Genomic DNA, 17,167 nt, shown 5'->3' with positions numbered 1-17,167 from the left:
TATCTAGGCCAAAATTCTTTCTAGTAGGTTCCCATTAGTATCAAATATTTAGGGATCTGGCTTGTTTTAACCTTAAAGCATAATATTAACAACTAGTAAAAAAAGGCCCGTTTCTGACACAAATGAAACGGGCGCTAGCAAGGTTTTCCTCGGAGTATGTATGTTTGAGAGTGTGTGTGTGAGAGTGACTGTGTGAGAGAGAGAGTGAATGTGCACGTGTGTGTGTGTGACAGAGAGAGAGTGAGACTGGGTGCGAGTGTGTCTGTGAGAGACAGAGTGTGTGTGTGAGAATGAGAGTGTGTGCCAGGGACCCCCCTCCCTCCCAGATCCAGGGTCGTCCCCTCCCTCCCTCCGACTTTCAGGGTTCCTCCCTCCCTCCGACTTTCAGGGTCGTCCCCTCCTTCCCTCCCTCCGAGTTCCAGGGTCATCCCCTCCCTCTCTCCTAGTTCCAGGGGCCCCCTCCCTCCCTCCCTCCCTCCCTCCGACTTTCAGGGTCGTCCCCTCCCTCCGACTGTCAGGGTCGTCCCCTCCCTCCCTCCCTCCAAGTTTCAGGGTCCCTCCCTCCCTCCGAGTTTCAGGGTCCCTCCCTTCCTCCCAAGGAGTCATGGCGGCTGCCCACACACCCTCCCACGGGGCCCGGAGGGGCAGCCACGGCCATCGCCTGCTTTCCTCCTCTGCAGCGCCTCTCCGACTCCTGAGATTCCCCCCTCCCCCGCGCCCAGCGCAGGAATGCGCAAGTGCATCCATGTGCCAGCTTGGCACAGCAGCACGCTCTCTGTGGCTCTGCCCCCTCCGCTCACGCCCAAGAAGGACTCCGACCTTTCTTTCCCTGCCAGTGGTCATGACGCTCTCAGCTACTCCGCCCCTCAAAGCTTCTCTTTGTCTTTCAAACTCCGCCTCCGCCCCTGTGCCCTGCCCCTTTCGCCCCTCCTCCTCTGGCTCTGGCATTCTACGTGACGTCAGCCTGTGCTACGGAGCCTAGCACACCAACTCCGAAGAAGTCACGAACACAGCCAGCAAGACACACAGAACGTTGGAGGTGAGAATTATTATATAGGATAATGTGGAGGCCATACTATCAATGGCGAAAGATCTTGCTACAAAAACAGTCCCTACAGTTATTTGTCTTGGTGGGGCAGAAGTTGTTAGAATGTGTGTTCAAACAATTACAGCGAATCCTTACCTGGTTCTTACAGAAAAATAAAATCCTTAAGGGCCCTGAAGCACTGGTTAATGCCACACAAGATCTGCTGCATACTCTACCATTCTTCATTGGTATTAGTAGACATGTGTCAGATAATTCTATGCTAACTGGAGCTTACTTTTCTGCAAGTGGAGGACCCAAGGCTGCCTGTATGTATTACTGGGCTGCTGTGATCAGATGCGATCCAGGTAAATGAGGATGGGAGAGGACAGAAAGGGAGATGCGGTGCTGGCTTGGGAAGGAAGGAGGACAGGAGAGATGGAAGTTACATAGGGAGTAAATTTTCTGATCTGGATGACAGCTGTTGGGGGTCAGCATCAAAATTAATACTCAGGTAGAGTTAAGAGCTGTTATAGACTGGTTTGAATAAAATCTCTTACAATTACATTACACTTAGTCTTGTACTCTGCAATATCCTCTACAGTTCCATACAGATCACAAAGCAATTAAAAAAACCCCAGCACATATAGCTGGGAATATACATCAATCAAGATAACATACTAAACCATAAATTATCCCACAGTTTTCTTAAACAATACAGCTTTAAGTTGCTTACAGAACAACAAATAATTAAAGAACAAACAGTTGTAGGAAGAGAATTCATAACAAAGCAGCTTGGTAAGGAAGTGAAGCTGAAAGCTGTCTAAAATACTTGACCAACTTAGTTGATGGAAACAATAAAGAGACTTGTCCTCTCAATAACTGCCTACCTAATAAAGGGAAAAAACCTACCAGATAAGAAGGGACATTCCCCTGCAAAGACCGAAAGACTAACGCACACAATTTAAAATGTGATCGTGCAATAACTGGCAACCAATTTAATTTGTAAAAATATGGCACTACAGGTCCATCCCTTCTCAAGGAAAAGATAACCCTAATTGCCAAATTTAGAACTGTTTGTAACCTTTTTGTTATTGAACTTGTGCAGCCTACATACACAATATTACAATAATCACCTTACATGCAGGCTCAGAGTGGCTAGTTCTAGGACTCCCAATAAATTTTATTGTAATCCCCAGGTGGAAATATCAACCAACTAAATGCTGGTAGTTTATGTCCTTCTGCATGGGTCTAGAATTAGCTTATCAGTGGACATCTTAACTAATTTTACAGAATGAATGTGAAACAAATTAGTTTTAATGATGATCAGTAAATTGCTTTATGGATGGTGAGTCCAGCTGCTGGATGGGTCATTTCAGAAGACTGCAGCACTGGTTTTCAACATGTGGTCATCTATGCACAATTACCACAACTAAGTCTGGTACAATGTGGGTGGGAGATTTCCAAATGTCAGTACAAACAGCTTCTTGTAAAAGTTTACACAGCTTTGTATGTTTTACCTCCTGTATTGTAAAAACTACAATCCAAAATACATTAAAGGAGTTTTAACATGAAAGAAAAATGAAAACAAACAAAAAAGGTCTTGATTACCTAAGTCTTCATACCCTCTGTCATAGCAAAGTCTATTTACCTTCATTTCCAAAAATTGATTAAATAAGGCCCATATTAGAGCTGACCTGTGTTCAGTCACAGTAGCTCACTAATCCTGGATGAACAAACAACTTGTTTCTGGTGTATGAAGAGAATTTGAAGCAAAGGTCTAAATGTGTTGAACACAGAGCTGCCGAAAAGCACTCTGGGACAATTATTCAAGGATATTGCTCAGTAGATGGTTATAATATTTTAGTGTCTTTGTATATTTCTTGAACAAATGTCAGGTCATCACTGTAAAGTAGAACCAGTTTGGCACCACCAAGAAACTATCTCAATCAGGCCATTCCTCCAAAGCCAGGAGCCATGGTTTAAGGAAACTGCTAAAGAATCACTTTGAGACCAATGATTATTTGAAAGGAACTACAGAGGTCTCTGCTGAGACCGGGGAAAACAGGTGTTTTGTGGTCTTCTGAGACCAAATGGGACTTTTGATCTCGGTGCTAAGGAAAATATGTGACTTAAAACAAACACAACACACTGCCTTACAAACAACATCCAACATACATGTTGTAGTGATGCTTTGTAGCAGCGGGGTCAGGAAGGCTTGTGAAGATCAAGAGAAAGATAGATGGGATAAAGGGAAAGGGTGGTAGATACGTGGAATGCCCTGCCGCAGGAGGTGGTGAAGATGAAAACGGTAATGGAATTCAAACATGCGTGGGATAAACACAAAGGAATCCTGTTTAGAAGGAATGGATTTATGGAATCTTAGCAGAGATTGGGTGGCAACGCCGGTAATTGGAAAACAAAACCAGTGCTGGGCAGACTTCTACGGTCTACGCCCTGATTATAACTGAATAGATACGGATGGGCTGGAGTATAAATTTTAAGGGGCTTCGATGTTAGCTTCAGAACTTTTAGTAAAAGAACAGTGCTGGGCAGACTTGTACGGTCTGTGCCCTAAGAATGGCAAGAACAAATCAAACTCGGGTATATATTTATATAAAGTATCATATACCATGTAAAATGAGTTTATCTTGTTGGGAAGACTGGATGGACTGTTCAGGTCTTTATCTGCCATCATTTACTATGTTACTATGTAATGTACAGGCAGGTCCTGCAGGAAAACCTGTTCCAATTTGCATAGACCTGGGACTAAAAAGATTCACTTTTCAGCAGGACAATCCTAAACACAAAGCAAAAGCAACAGTGGAGTGGCTCAGCAAGAAGAAAGAGAACATGAACGTCCTCGAGTTGCCTAGACAAAGCTAATCCTGAATATAACACAAATTAGTAGCAAAACTATGATGGCAGTCCATAGACAATACTCAGCCAACGTGAAAGTTTGAGCTATTTTGTCAGAAAGAATAGGCAAAAAACACATCATCCAGCCTTGCAAAGCTATAAGACATTTATCCTTAACTGTCCATGGCTATTACTGTTACGAAAGGAATTTCAACCAGGATTGAGTCACAAGACATGAAGACTTATGCAATCAAGCTTGTTTGATTTCTTATTCAAAATATTAATAAAAATATTTATATAGTTTCACATTGAATATGTACAATAAGTTGTATTTATCAGCAAAACAAACTCCTACTTTAATATATTTTGAATTATATTTGTAGACAACAGAAAGTAAAAGATGCACAAATTTGGGAAGACTTTTCATAAGACGTACATTAGAAAAATGGAGAAAGAAAAATATGAATGATGCCTTACAGTTAGGGAGAGAGGGGGTGGGGAGAGTATTCCTATGCAGAGCATCTGAACAATAAGAAGTGCACTGAAATGCCATCTGTAAATGTCAATTAAAAATTACAAGGCTTTCTGAAAGGTAGGGTCTGTGGGGACTGACATCTTTTGACAAGGGAGTGTGTCTGTGACCAAGCCTTTGGCAAACATTACACGATCTACCCTGTCAGCTCTTATCGCATACATACTGAGCTGCTTGTTTGATCTGAATGAGAGGGAGGAGGGAAATGGAAGCTGAACCCTTGCAGTAAATAAATGTGAGCTAAAAGCACTCTGTCTGGGCTACGTGAAATTATTTGGACAGATTTTGAAAGAATCACATAAAAGATTTCAGAAATAATATGTACAATGTCATATGTTTAACTGCAATATAGGAGAAAAATCTGCAATTTTTATACATGAACTTAAAATTGTATATACACATACACATATATATATGCACATACATATCTAAAGTTATCTACATAGTTAAAGCTTTAGACATATATGTGCATACAGATGACATTGTATATATTATACCTGAAATATATCTATATCTACAAATAAACATCAATGCTATATAGATTGTTCAGGCATTTTACAATCATTGTCATCAAATAAGCAAATAAAATAATTACAATTGATAAAATCAAATGAACAAAAATTAATATAATTAATAATTAAAAACAACCAATTGTTCACTAAAACACAATAAGCCATATATAAACTTAAAAACATCCCTTTTATTCTCTCTAATTTTAAATAGGGGAACTGGCTGTGCCCACTGTATCTCAAAGACGCATAAGCAATTGATCACAATATTCTTCTTGTTGCCTCCTCACGCTTTCTGGATGGCATACTACTACTTTTATTTTTCTTCTCTTCTTACATTTGATGATATTGTATTTCCTTTAGCATTCTTAATTATATTGTTAACCGATTAGTTTTACTTTCTAGTGTGAAAGGCCCTTATTGGCTCCCCTGTTGCAAATCTGCACAAGCAGGGGCATTTAGTATTTCGATACCTAGCTCTGACCTCAGGGAAGAAAATTTCACTTAAATATCCTGAAGGGGAGGATGGCTAAAGAAAGGAAAAAAGTCATGAGTTAGTCAGTGAGAAAGGGAGAGGGGACTTATCAGGGTGTCAATAAATGACAGCTACCTAGACAGGTAATGTATGAAGTAGACTTAAAAAGAAGAAAAGGAGCGAGTCTAAGGTAGAAGAAGGGGTTAAAACCTACAAAAAGGGAAATTAGCAACCTGACACACCTGTTGCAACCATCCAGGTGAGGGATATATAGAGAAAAAGGTAACCTCCATGACAGAGGACAGCAACTGAAGCAGAGTCTTCAGGGAAAGCTAAGTCTCAGCTTCAGCATGATGATGCAGAGTATTAGAAATAAAGAGCTTGTTGGAGACCGTGGACATTCCACAGGGCATATGAGAAAGTGAGATAAAATCGAGGAAGGAGAGGAATAGGAATAAGATTGGTAAGAACTGATTTTGAGGGCCAGGATTGGAAATTATATCTCCAGGAGGAGGAAGAAAAGGAGCAGGAGAGTATGGAGAAGAGTAGGGGAGGCATAACAACAGTGATGAAGATGAGAAGCACCCAGAATGGAGGTAACTGAAAGACATGAAGAAAATGTTGAAGCTCAGGAGCTGAGATGAGGGTAGAAGATAAAAAGGATGGTGTGGTGATAAAAACAAAATGATCAATGCTGTCTTAAGGTATGTAGTGCTTTGAGGTGTCAAATAAGATTGGAGAGAGGTAGCACCAGGAAGAGAAAGTGTAATACTAAGAGAAGGGAAGATACAAACCTGTGGAGATATAATATAATGTGCACCACCTGGCAAGTGGCTGAAAGACAGGCAGGATAGCAGGAGCAAATGTCTAAGGAGGAATCTGCAGATGGGCTGCAAAACATCAGCAGGACAGGCAGCCAGAAGAAGTTTACAGTTTATTAATTTACTATACCGCCTTACATAATACGTATATCAAAGCGGTTTACAATTATAATAAAATCACACATAAAAAGAAGAACTACAGATTGGATAGGAAAGCACACAATCTTATTGCAACATTCCCCAAACCCAATATCAATTCCCACAATAGGCCATAGTAAAAGAAAATAAGCCTTAAGTAAACATTTAAATTGACTCAAAGACTTTTCATCCCTTAAGTACCCTGGAAGGGCAGTAGAAGTATAGCTTATGTTTAATAAACTTTATATACTGCTTAACTTATGTAGTACAAAGTGGTTTACACAATCATAGTAAATGACGACAGATAAAGACCTGTACGGTCCATCCAGTCTGCCCAACAAGATAAACTCATTTTACATAGCATGTGATTCTTTATATGTATACCCAAGTTTGATTTGCTCTTGCCATTCTCAGGGCACAGACCGTAGAAGTCTTCCCAGCACTGTTCTTGTACTAAAAGTTATGAAGCTAACGTCAAAGCCCCTTAAAATTTACATTCCAGCCCATCCATATCTATGTAATGATCAATCAATAAAAACATGAATAAAAACAAACAAAATATATAGTTCGATAGGAAATCCTACTCCCAAGCAAAAGACAAAACCCATGCCAACACTCAGTAACCTATAAATCCTTAAGAGCCCTGTTTCCTAAGTAATGCTAAGTGCACACTAGTGTTTTTAGTATGTGCTAAACACTAAAGACACCCATAGGAATATAAGTAAACAGGGCCCTAAGTTTCTTGACATCCACCTCTCCTCGGACCATTTTTGCAACTCATTCCAATAAAATGGTGCCCGCTCAAGGAATGCTCTTTTACGAGTCCACTCATGTGATGCTTGTGCCTTAGATGATACCACCAATGTGTTCATGCACAGACTTCTATATGAAATGTATGGAGTTAATAAAGAACTTAAATACAATGGTTGCTGCTGGTAGAAAGCCACATGGGCCAATTTTAGCAATTTAAATTTAATTCACTTCAAAATGGGTAGCCAGTGATAAACAATGGCGTAACATGATCAATTCTTTTCAAATTTCCCAACAATCTCATTGCAGTATTCTGCAGCAACTGCAACCATTTTAAATTAAATTGACACACGCCTGTGTAAATAGGATTCCCAAAATTAAAACTTGAAATCAGCAATGAGCGAAGTATGCAACATATGTTCATCAAAACAGTGCTTTATAGATCTCAGCTGTCGAAGAACAAAAAATCCTTTCTTAACAGAAGAAACCTGCTCATCGAAGGTAAGCTGACAATCAATAAAACCCCTACTAATGATGTATTTAAAAACATTGTAGATATTACTTTACCAAACTGCAGTTTCAATGTCATAGACTGCAAACGTGTAGTCTTTTCAACACTTAAAAGCAGCTGATGATCCTCCAACCAAGCAGCCATCTTGGTTAAACATTGTTGAAAGTGTGTCAAATCTGGATGCAAAGGATCAACCCTATCCACAATAAGTATATTGTTAGTGTAGTGATCCACATTAAGACTTGAGGCTTGAATCAGCACAAGAGGACTAAGAAATAAATTAAAAAGAACAGGTGAGAACGTTGAATCCTGAGGTACACAACACTTAAAATGAACTCGAGGAGATAGTAGTGCAAGCAACCACCTGAAATGTCCTCTAAGAAAAGACCTAAACCATATCAAGGCAATGTCCTTAACATCAACAGAATCTAACCGATAGATCAAGAAATCATGATCGATCAAGTCAAAGACTGAAACCAAATCTAACAAACTTGCTAATGAAACACTCCCAGAATCAATAATTTCATAAGTTTCACTAAGAAAACAAGTCAAGAGCATTTCTTTACTATGACTGGCCCTAAATCCAGCCTGATGCAGATGTAGCACATTAGCTGCCTCTGTGAAATCAATAAATTGCTGAAGAACTGCTTGCTCTACTATCTTAGGAGGCAAAGATAAGTTGGAAATGGACCTAAAATTCTTCTCAGCTGCAGTATCACCCTGCAATGATTTCAAAATTGGGCAAAGAATTGCATGTTTCCAAACTCCTGGTAATACCCCAGAAAATAAACTGTTATTAATCATAAGGAAAAGAAGTGGATCAATCCATGTCTATTCATCAGCATCCATGCTATCAGGACTGAATCTAAAAAATTATTAGCTTTTTTAATCCTCGTTAATTTACCAAAAGCGGTCAAACATAGCATGTGAGAAGAACTCAATACTGACGTATGGACAGGAGTAGAAAAAATCCTTCCCCCTCCCCACTAATGATGTTAGACTTCTTTGCACAATATTAGCTCTTAACTCATTTTGAGAGAAACAATGAGCCTAAACAATCCACGGAGGGTATGCTCATAGTAGAAGGATCAACATTTCTCCCTGTAATAGAATTAATAATTTTAAAAAGTTGTTGCAAACTGTTATCAGTATTGTTCACCAGAGAAAAATAAAAATTATTTTTCACCAATTTAATTTGTAAATCATAATGATATTGCTGAATTTTCCATTTTTGAAACAAATCTACAGTACGATATTTCCTCCATGCTCTCTCGCAACTCCTAAGTTGTTGTATTAACATCTTTAACCCTTCATGAAACCATTAAATTTCCATTTCCCTGTCACCACCAAATTTCTCAGAGCCAACTGCTCCATTGCATCCATCAAGTCTTAGACCACTCCATCACCTGATCCTATACTGAATGATCCTATACAGAATCCGTCAAATAATCAGAGGAAAACAACTTATATAAAGGAGCCAGGGAGGTTGGATCAATCTTTTACAAATTCCTTTCTCCCCAGCATGGCTGCCTTTTTCCTCTATGTACAATGCTGAGAAAATACTTATGACCCCCAAATAGAACAATGAGAATTACCATGTAATTGTTTAATTGAAATCAGTCATGCAATAACATGGATATAAAGTAAACAATTCTGTGTTTCTTGAGACAGAATAATGCAAAAGGTAGGAAAAATAAGATTATTCAAAATCAGTGATAAAATAAGTGAACCTCTAGTTTTCATAGCACAATCAACTAGCTAATTAGAATCAGATGCTTACATAACTGGCTAAGTAGTAAACCATTCAGCAGAGTAAATCTGAACGGCTAAATTTAAACACAACCTAGACGGCTTACCATCAATGATGAAACTATTAATTCTGCTTTGTATCAGAAAATTTCAGAGGATAATGTCAGGCTCTCTGTCCTTACACTGAAGCTGAACCTAAAGTGGGTCATGCAGTAAAATGAGGATCCTAAACATCCAATGAAATTTACTACAGAAAGGCAGAAGAGAGGAGATTTCATGTTTGTCCAGACCTAAACCCTGTTCATGGAAGAAATCCTTCAAATCTCACAGAACTGACAGTTGGAAGCGTGAGAAGTAGTTACTGGAACCAGTTAGTTTAAGTTGCTCAAAGGGGGGGGGGCACAGTTACTGAAGGGTTCACATGTTCTTTCACATTAGAATATTTTTGTCTAATCTTTTTATTGCCTAATCAAAATATATACTTTTAAAAAAATATATTCATGCTTTGAATATAAATTGTGTTAAATACAGATAATTCTCGGCAGTTGACAAACCTTTTCTCAGCACTGTAGGATAAGGTAGAAGGAAGCATCAGAAAAGAGTGGATGCTGGATAAGTGGGAAACGAATCCATGGAGATAACGCAGGAGAAATGGACAAGAGTGTGCAGGAGGAAGATAAATGGTCGTAGGAATACAGGTAGGAAAAATAGTAATATGAGTCAAAAAGGAAGAGAAAAATTAAAACTAAGCAGGAGACAAGAATAGAAAATGTTGGAAAAGAAATTACTAAAATTTGTTGAAGGAAGAAATAGAACTGAAAAAGAACAAGAAAGGAATGATACTGAAAGAGAAAATTAAAAAGGTAAGAGACATGAGGATGAAAAATGGGAAGAAAGATGCTCATCCAGAAAACCAAGCAAATGACATATAAGGATGGAAACTATATAAGAGGAGTTTTATGAAATTCTCTGTAGCATAACGGCATCCAACACGTGGCCCTACTTGAGAATTTCATCAAAATGTTTACTTAAATAGTTAACACAATTGCAGAGCTATTCAGTGGATATGAAATCACCATTTCAAAAGACAATCAGATTTTGATGAGTATAAATCATGCTATAACAGGTATTCATTTGGCCTACACACATATGGATTTCTTATCATGTGACCCACTAAAATATGCAGCCTGCACAGATTTCTGATTATGTGACCCACCATTGAAAATACTCAGACACACCTGCTGTATAGCATCTTGAGTGTACATTGTTTGACACAATAGTCAATGAAGCATGCTGACCCTTTACCTAAATTAACGGCACATAGTGGTACGGCAGCTGTATGACTTTCTCAGGGCCATACATTGAGGAATTGGTGGGGAAATGCGTCCAATATCTCCATGGAAATAGTTCTGTGCTCTGAACCCCACACTGTCTATTCCTATTTCAAGTGTTAAATGAACAACAGGACTTGAGATTCTCATAGTACCACAAACTAAGGTGGTCCAGCCCTACCAACAAGCGACTGTTTTTTTTTGCACATGGCCCCACACCAGCTCCTACTAACTTATGCAAATGAGGCTTTGCAACAAGTCTTTTCACATGGGCCCATATCCTTCTGCATCCCTCACAGGCCACCCTTTTTAGAGGAGGAAGAAAATTCCTCTGCATACGAACAACAATGTTGCATGTTGAGTCATATGCAGAGGAAAGACAGAGCTGTTTGCTGGACTGAGTTCTCTGCAAAAGTTTATACTAATTATGTTTAAGTGATGGCTATTAGGCAAAAACAAATAAACAGCACGACTTGATATACAAGTTATGTAGCAATATATCCAATAAAAGACATGCTACATTATATCAGCACACAATTTTTCACATTAAACAACACCATCTTTCCTCCAACGTGTGTAAATTACTTGTATTTTCTACCCCCCCCCCCCCCTTCTCTCCTTTCTTCCTCCCACCTCCAAAAGCTCCATTTATCAGGTAGGAACCTAAGTAAATCCGCAGTGTACTAAAGAAAATTCAAATATCCTACTATGGACTGTTGGAGTAAGTGTGGCCCAAAATAGGTCCCATATGCATTGAAATATTATTCCTTTCACTGTTGTGAGACCTTCAGTGTCAACTCTCTCCATTGTTAACAATGAAATCATTTGTAAACCTCACAGTGCCATGGTTAAACAGTCTTTGCCATCAACACCACATGCCTCACAAATCATTTCATGTCTCTTGGTATGGGAGAAGAAATGAAATAAGAGTTCCAGAACAAAGCGGATCATTGCGCTTACAACATATGTATAAGTTGATGGCAAAGGTTTTGCACTATCTGGCACTGCCAAAACATGTGACTCATCAGCGTAGCATTACTTTGTTAACATTTAGGGCAGGAGTCTGTCTCTTTCAACCGTTCTCGCTGTGGCAACACAGTGCTTAAACTAATTACAAAAAAGCGAATGCTACATACCTGTAGAAGGTATTCTCCGAGGACAGCAGGCTGATTGTTCTCACTGATGGGTGACGTCCACGGCAGCCCCTCCAATCGGAATCTTCACTAGCAAAGTCCTTTGCTAGCCCTCGCGCGCCCGCGCGCACCGCGCGGCCGTCTTCCCGCCCGAAACCGGCTCGAGCCGGCCAGTCCAGTATGTAGCAAGACAAAACTCTGAAGGGAAGACACAACTCCAAAGGGGAGGCGGGCGGGTTTGTGAGAACAATCAGCCTGCTGTCCTCAGAGAATACCTTCTACAGGTATGTAGCATTCGCTTTCTCCGAGGACAAGCAGGCTGCTTGTTCTCACTGATGGGGTATCCCTAGCCCCCAGGCTCACTCAAAACAACAACCAAGGTCAATTGGGCCTCGCAATGGCGAGGACATAACTGAGATTGACCTAAAAAATTTACCAACTAACTGAGAGTGCAGCCTGGAACAGAACAAACAGGGCCCTCGGGGGGTGGAGTTGGATCCTAAAGCCCAAACAGGTTCTGAAGAACTGACTGCCCGAACCGACTGTCGCGTCGGGTATCCTGCTGCAGGCAGTAATGGGATGTGAATGTGTGGACAGAAGCCCACGTCGCAGCTTTGCAAATTTCTTCAATGGAGGCTGACTTCAAGTGGGCTACCGACGCAGCCATGACTCTAACATTATGAGCCGTGACATGACCCTCAAGAGCCAGCCCCGCCTGGGCGTAAGTGAAGGAAATGCAATCTGCTAGCCAATTGGATATGGTGCGTTTCCCTACAGCCACTCCCCTCCTATTGGGGTCAAAAAAAAACAAACAATTGGGCGGACTGTCTGTGGGGCTGTGTCCGCTCCAAGTAGAAGGCCAATGCTCTCTTGCAGTCCAATGTGTGCAGCTGACGTTCAGCAGGGCAGGAATGAGGACGGGGAAAGAATGTTGGCAAGACAATTGACTGGTTCAGATGGAACTCCGACACAACCTTTGGCAAGAACTTAGGGTGAGTGCGGAGGACTACTCTGTTATGATGAAATTTGGTGTAAGGGGCCTGGGCTACCAGGGCCTGAAGCTCACTGACTCTACGAGCTGAAGTAACTGCCACCAAGAAAATGACCTTCCAGGTCAAGTACTTCAGATGGCAGGAATTCAGTGGCTCAAAAGGAGGTTTCATCAGCTGGGTGAGAACGACATTGAGATCCCATGACACTGTGGGAGGCTTGACAGGGGGCTTTGACAAAAGCAAACCTCTCATAAAGCGAACAACTAAAGGCTGTCCTGAGATCGGCTTACCTTCCACATGGTAATGGTATGCACTGATTGCACTAAGGTGAACTCTTACAGAGTTGGTCTTGAGACCAGACTCAGACAAGTGCAGAAGGTATTCAAGCAGGGTCTGTGTAGGACAAGAGCGAGGATCTAGGGCCTTGCTGTCACACCAGACGGCAAACCTCCTCCAATGAAAGAAGTAACTTCTCTTAGTGGAGTCTTTCCTGGAAGCAAGCAAGATGCGGGAGACACCCTCTGGCAAACCCAAAGAGGCAAAGTCTACGCCCTCAACATCCAGGCCGTGAGAGCCAGGGACCGGAGGTTGGGATGCAGAAGAGCCCCTTCGTCCTGCGTGATGAGGATCGGAAAACACTCCAATCTCCACGGTTCTTCGGAGGATAACTCCAGAAGAAGAGGGAACCAGATCTGACGCGGCCAAAAAGGAGCAATCAGGATCATGGTGCCTCGGTCTTGCTTGAGTTTCAACAAAGTCTTCCCCACCAGAGGAATGGGAGGATAAGCATACAGCAGGCCCTCCCCCCAATCGAGGAGGAAGGCATCCGATGCCAGTCTGCCGGTGGCCTGAAGCCTGGAACAGAACTGAGGGACTTTGTGGTTTGCTCGAGATGCGAAGAGATCCACCAAGGGGGTGCCCCACGCTTGGAAGATCTGGCGCACCACTCGGGAGTTGAGCGACCACTCGTGAGGTTGCATAATCCTGCTCAACCTGTCGGCCAGACTGTTGTTTACGCCTGCCAGATATGTGGCTTGGAGCACCATGCCGTTCCGGCGAGCCCAGGTCCACATGCTGACGGCTTCCTGACACAGGGGGCGAGATCCGGTGCCCCCCTGCTTGTTTACATAATACATGGCAACCTGGTTGTCTGTCTGAATTTGAATAATTTGGTGGGACAGCCGATCTCTGAAAGCCTTCAGAGCGTTCCAGATCGCTCGTAACTCCAGAAGATTGATCTGTAGATCGCGTTCCTGGAGGGACCAGCTTCCTTGAGTGTGGAGCCCATCGACATGAGCTCCCCATCCCAGGAGAGACGCATCCGTGGTCAGCACTTTTTGTGGCTGAGGAATTTGGAAGGGACGTCCCAGAGTCAAATTGGTCCAAATCGTCCACCAATACAGGGATTCGAGAAAACTCGTGGACAGGTGGATCACGTCCTCTAGACCCCCAGCGGCCTGATACCACTGGGAGGCTAGGGTCCATTGAGCAGATCTCATGTGAAGGCGGGCCATGGGAGTCACATGAACTGTGGAGGCCATGTGGCCCAGCAATCTCAACATCTGCCGAGCTGTGATCTGCTGGGACGCTCGCACCCGGGAGACGAGGGACAACAAGTTGTTGGCTCTCGTCTCTGGGAGATAGGCGCGAGCCGTCCGAGAATCCAGCAGAGCTCCTATGAATTCGAGGTTCTGCACTGGAAGAAGATGGGACTTTGGGTAATTTATCACAAACCCCAGTAGCTCCAGAAGGCGAATAGTCATCTGCATGGACTGCAGGGCTCCTGCCTCGGACGTGCTCTTTACCAGCCAATCGTCGAGATATGGGAACACGTGTACTCCCAGCCTGCGAAGTGCCGCTGCTACCACAGCTAGGCACTTTGTGAACACCCTGGGCGCAGAGGCGAGCCCAAAGGGTAGCACACAGTACTGGAAGTGGCGTGTGCCCAACTGAAATCGCAGATACTGTCTGTGAGCTGGCAGTATCGGGATATGTGTGTAGGCATCCTTCAAGTCCAGAGAGCATAGCCAATCGTTTTGCTGAATCATGGGGAGAAGGGTGCCCAGGGAAAGCATCCTGAACTTTTCTTTTACGAGATATTTGTTCAGGGCCCTTAGGTCTAGGATGGGACGCATCCCCCCTGTTTTCTTTTCCACAAGGAAGTACCTGGAATAGAATCCCAGCCCTTCTTGCCCGGATGGCACGGGCTCGACCGCATTGGCGCTGAGAAGGGCGGAGAGTTCCTCTGCAAGTACCCTCTTGTGTTGGAAGCTGTAAGACTGAGCTCCCGGTGGACAATTTGGAGGTTTTGAGGTCAAATTGAGGGTGTACCCCTGCCGGACTATTTGCAGAACCCACTGATCGGAGGTTATGAGAGGCCACCTTTGGTGAAAAGCTTTCAACCTCCCTCCGACTGGCAGGTCGCCCGGCACGGACACTTGGATGTCGGCTATGCTCTGCTGGAGCCAGTCAAAAGCTCGCCCCTTGCTTTTGCTGGGGAGCCGCGGGGCCTTGCTGAGTCGCACGCTGCTGACGAGAGCGAGCGCGCTGGGGCTTAGCCTGGGCCGCAGGCTGTCGGGAAGGAGGATTGTACCTACGCTTGCCAGAAGAGTAGGGAACAGTCTTCCTTCCCCCGAAAAATCGTCTACCTGTAGAGGTAGAAGCTGAAGGCTGCCGGCGGGCGAATTTGTCGAATGCGGTGTCCCGCTGGTGGAGAGACTCTACCACCTGTTCGACTTTTTCGCCAAAAATGTTGTCCGCACGGCAAGGCGAGTCCGCAATCCGCTGCTGGATTCTATTCTCCAGGTCGGCGGCACGCAGCCATGAGAGCCTGCGCATCACCACACCTTGAGCAGCGGCCCTGGACGCAACATCAAAAGTGTCATAAACTCCTCTGGCCAGGAATTTTCTGCACGCCTTCAGCTGCCTGACCACCTCCTGAAAAGGCTTGGCTTGCTCAGGGGGAAGAGCATCAACCAAGCCCGCCAACTGCCGCACATTGTTCCGCATGTGTATGCTCGTGTAGAGCTGGTAAGACTGGATCTTGGACACGAGCATAGAGGAATGGTAGGCCTTCCTCCCAAAGGAGTCTAAGGTTCTAGCGTCCTTGCCCGGGGGCGCCGAAGCATGTTCCCTAGAACTCTTAGCCTTCTTTAGGGCCAAATCCACAACTCCAGAGTCGTGAGGCAACTGAGTGCGCATCAGCTCTGGGTCCCCATGGATCCGGTACTGGGACTCGATCTTCTTGGGAATGTGGGGATTAGTTAAGGGTTTCGTCCAGTTCGCAAGCAATGTCTTTTTTAGGACATGGTGCAAGGGAACGGTGGACGCTTCCTTAGGTGGAGAAGGATAGTCCAGGAGCTCAAACATTTCAGCCCTGGGCTCGTCCTCCACAACCACCGGGAAGGGGATGGCCGTAGACATCTCCCGGACAAAGGAAGCAAAAGACAGACTCTCGGGAGGAGAAAGCTGTCTTTCAGGAGAGGGAGTGGGATCAGAAGGAAGACCCTCAGACTCCTCGTCAGAGAAATATCTAGGATCTTCCTCTTCCTCCCACGAGGCCTCACCCTCGGTGTCAGACACAAGTTCACGAACCTGTGTCTGCAACCTCGCCCTGCTCGACTCAGTGGAGCCACGTCCACGATGGGGGCGTCGAGAGGTAGACTCCCTCGCCCGCATCGGCGAAGCTCCCTCCGCCGACGTAGTCGGGGAGCCTTCCTGGGAGGTGGCCGCTGCCGGCACCGCACGCGGTACCGACGTCGGGGACCTCAACCTGGGCGATGGGCCAGCCGGCGCCACGCTCGACGGTACCGGAGGCGCAAGCACCGCCGGTACCGGAGGGGTAGGGCGCAACAGCTCTCCCAGAATCTCTGGGAGAACGGCCTGGAGGCTCTCGTTTAGAGCGGCTGCAGAGAAAGGCTGTGAGGTCGATGCAGGCGTCGACGTCAGGACCTGTTCCGGGCGAGGAGGCTGTTCCGGGCTGTCCAGAGTGGAGCGCATCGACACCTCTTGGACAGAGGGTGAGCGGTCCTCTCGGTGCCGATGCCTGCTGGGTGCCGAATCCCTCGGCGACCGAGAGCTCTCGGTGCCGACACGGGGAGGAGACCGGTGTCGATGCTTCTTCGACTTCTTCCGAAGCATGTCACCGGAGCTCCCCGGCACCGACGAGGAGGACGTAGAATCCATCCGTCGCTTCCTCGGGGCCGAGGCCGAAGAAGGTCGGTCTCGGGGGGGGCTGTACCGCAGGAGCCCTCAGGGTGGGAGGAGACCCACCCGAAGGCTCACCGCCACCAGCAGGGGAATGGACAGCCCTCACCTGCACTCCTGACGATGCACCACCGTCC

General features: G+C 44.5%; 1 protein-coding gene across 4 annotated transcripts in view; it reads right to left on the bottom strand.

Moving 5' to 3' along the window:
* C9H15orf41 (chromosome 9 C15orf41 homolog) overlaps positions 1 to 17,167 on the bottom strand; it is a 493,434-nt gene that overhangs the window by 174,867 nt on the left and 301,400 nt on the right. The window lies entirely within an intron of this gene.

Source organism: Microcaecilia unicolor, chromosome 9 (genome assembly GCF_901765095.1).
Source record: "Microcaecilia unicolor chromosome 9, aMicUni1.1, whole genome shotgun sequence".
Lineage (NCBI taxonomy): Eukaryota > Metazoa > Chordata > Amphibia > Gymnophiona > Siphonopidae > Microcaecilia > Microcaecilia unicolor.
This window is presented reverse-complemented; position numbering and strand designations above follow the sequence as displayed.